We start from the raw sequence: 3,495 nt of genomic DNA on the forward strand, positions 1-3,495 counted from the left end.
AGATTTTTGCGAGTTTATTCCGCTCTAACCTTAGTGCAGGTGCATGTTGCACTGGTGCTGGAGGTGTGATACCAACATCCACCCTCCTCCCTATTTCCATGGCCAATCTTAGCATTTCTGGCGTTAGTCCTGTCGTGGTAAGGAGTGGTTTGAGGAAGGGTTGGTGGAGGAATGGGGCTAGGAGGATAATATACCATGGGAGGCCCTTGTTTGATTGGTGGGTTTGGATGTACCCCTTGTGGTCCCATGTGATACTACCCAGGGTAGACTCCTTACTGTGGATACTGTTGATATACAGCGGACTGGGCTGATGCGAAGGGCCTGGGTAGACCCTTTTGCTTTGATGTGACGTTCCTGGTCCCTGAGATGATAATCTTGGCCCTGGACGTTGTGCCAGTCCTTGGGCCCTAAATTGATTGACTATACCTAAAAAAAGCACAGCTCTCTAGACTAATGGTTCAATCTAGGCATGTCGACTCTTGCTTTGTCCTATTTCCCCTCCAAGATCTAGAATTGGAGCAGGCTTGCTCTCTTAGGGTTGGTCCATGCCTCTCACTCTGGGGTTAGGTTCTTTGGACTGTGTATTTCCCAGGATAAAATCACAAAACCTTGAAGCAAGGCTTCTCTGTGAATGTGTGGGAGAGGCAAGAGCTTTCTCTTTGACAGACGGCCTATCCATACATTGAAGTTTTGGCTCTCGTGTTTCGAGGTCTGGGGTTCCTCGTCCCGTGCTTGGGTGGTCATCGCTTTCACTGGTGTACTGTCAAAGACAAGCACCGTTTGATTGAGACCAGGAATGGTCGTTCGCTTCAGATGAGAAGGGGAAGGGATGTGGCACAGCCAGAACTCAAAATTTTCAAAATTGATTGGTGCTTTATGGGCTGCACATCTAATAGCCTCTTTGAATATTCTCTGTTCAGTACAGTTACACCCCCAAGATTGAATGCACTTCAATGCAATTCATGCTCAAATAAATGCATTTATTCTATTTTTAATGCATGTGCCACATCTAGGCAGAGAATCTAGAAGGATTTAGCCTATTGTAGGAAGGAAGGAACGTGGCAGATGTGCCACAGCAATGGCCTGATAAGCGAACGCGCGTTCACTTCTTAGAGCAGCCAAGCAAAGAGCAGTTTTGCCTAGAATTTTTCTCAAACACCTGTTGATTCAGGTGTTTTCCCAATGTTTTTTTGTGTTTTTGTTTCAATAGGGAGCTAGAATTAGTCTCTAGCTACCTATTGGTGCCTATAATGCATGATTTAAAGTAACAAATTGAGATTGATTTGAAGATTAAGCTAAAATGAAAACTTGAAGAAAAAACACAAAAATTTGAGATTTTTCTTAAACATTAAGGGCTAGGTAAGAGCACTCACTTGCTTCTCCGATGCTCGATTAATAACCAAAGCTCCAGGTAATCTCCATAAAAAAAAAAACAAAACAAAATTGAATTAATCAACCAATCGGTGGATTTGCACTCCAACCCAACTAAATCAAAGACTCTAGCAAATGAATAGTGTGGAGGACCCTAAGCCAAATGCCTTCCCCGATAGCAATGCCAAAGATGTTAAGGAAAACATGCTACCTTGCACACAAGAGAGAAATAAGAAGAGAGGGATGCATGCAAGAGTTGAATTAGGAGAAAACATGCTACCTTGCACAGAGGAAGAAGAAGAGAGGGCAGGATGTAAGATTCCTCCTCAACCTGAATAATGAATAAGCCTTTACTTCAATCCCTTGTAATCATTTCCTATTTCTGAATACAAGAAAATGTTATTTTTCCTTGTTTTTACCTAGAGAGATAAAAAATTCTAGAGAGTGGTAATTCAATATTGAGATATTTTTGGATATAAAAATTCTACAAATATCAAAAATATGTTTCCCTGAAACAAAAAATCAAAATAAATTTTCCAAGGTGTATTAGGAATCAATTAAAAATGATTTAAAAGATCTTAGCCTAAGGGTCAAGATTTTTTGAAATTTTTGGATTATGGTCCAATTAAGGTTCTTATGGGCCAATAAGATTAATCCAAGTGTTGAGATGAGATAAATCTAATGAATAAAAGAAAATACCCAAAAATGAGTAAATGCCTACATAAGATGAAGAGTTGACTGAGTACAAGATTTATTAGTTTAAAACTATGAGATATTACTAAAAAAAATTGACACCTTGGTAAGGAAAGGGGGAGACTTCAAGGAGGCACCTATTTCACACATGTGAATGAGTTTTAAATTCAAAAATATTAAGATATTTTTATCTCTAGATCAAACTGGATCAAAAAGGGAGCTAAGCTGGTCCAAATCTTGTCCAAATTCAGCCAAACTGAAGCTGGAACTGTGGAACTAGACCATGCCAGTATTACATTAGAATAAGCATATTTTCTATTATCCCCTAAAAATCCTCTATAATTTGGAGAGATTGGAGTTTCTCTCTCTTCAACATTCCTTGGAGCTTTCCTCTCGACATACTAACCAATTGATTGGTTGGGGGCCTCTTCTTAGAATAGAGAAGCAAGCAAAACAAGAGGTAAGATGTGACTTTATGGATTTTTCTTTAACCTTCTAAATGTTTTTCACTTCTCAACCCCTCTCAAGCTTAAGAAGTATTAAAATGAATGGTTTTTCAATGCAAATGAAGCTCTCTAATGAATTCTAATGATTAATCATAAACAGTTTACATTTATGCTTAATTAGAATGTTTTCCCAAAGAATGGTCATTCCTATGACCAATTCTCTATTCAAATGATGCTTCTCATGGAGCAATTCTTAATTCTAAAATCAAACTCTATGCTAGTCAAACTAGAGGCTAAAGAAATGGCTTTTTAATGCTTTTATGTTACATAAATTATGATAAAATTATGATTTAGATCCATAAATTGGATTTAGATCTATTGATAGTTAATCTATCATAAGTGTATTACTAAGTCTTATGATTTTCAAAATTATTAAAAATTATCACTAATAGCAGCGGAGCTATGGCAAATTTTTTAGAAATTAACACATAAATCATTTTTATGCATAATGTGAAAAGAGTACTTTCTACCATATTCTAGGATTAGTCATCCTATGTTAAATGAATAATTCTCATCATATCCATGGAGAATTAAATTTTAATGTTTATACATAAATAGTTAATTAGAGAAAAAGAGGAATTTTAGTAATATCATTTTTGTGATAAAAGAGGAATTTCCATGATAATGGAGATCCATGTATTCCAATGGAGAAAGAGAAAATTTAGAATATTAAAATAATGGATATTTTATTTAAACTTAAAGAAGAATTTTAGATAAATTATTTTATGCATGAATAAATTTAAATGATAAAAGAGAAATTTCCATCATATTTGGAATTCAATCATTTAAATGGAAAAAGTGAAATTCTTGTCATATTTGGATTAATGGACATTTTTATTCAATTTTAAGAGAAATTTTAGTTAAATTTATTTTTATGCATAAGAAAAATTTAAATGATAAAAGAGGAATTCCCATCATATTTGGA

This window comes from Cibotium barometz, chromosome 42 (genome assembly GCF_041138505.1).
Source record: "Cibotium barometz isolate CiBa-2024 chromosome 42, ASM4113850v1, whole genome shotgun sequence".
In the NCBI taxonomy this organism is placed as follows: domain Eukaryota; kingdom Viridiplantae; phylum Streptophyta; class Polypodiopsida; order Cyatheales; family Cibotiaceae; genus Cibotium; species Cibotium barometz.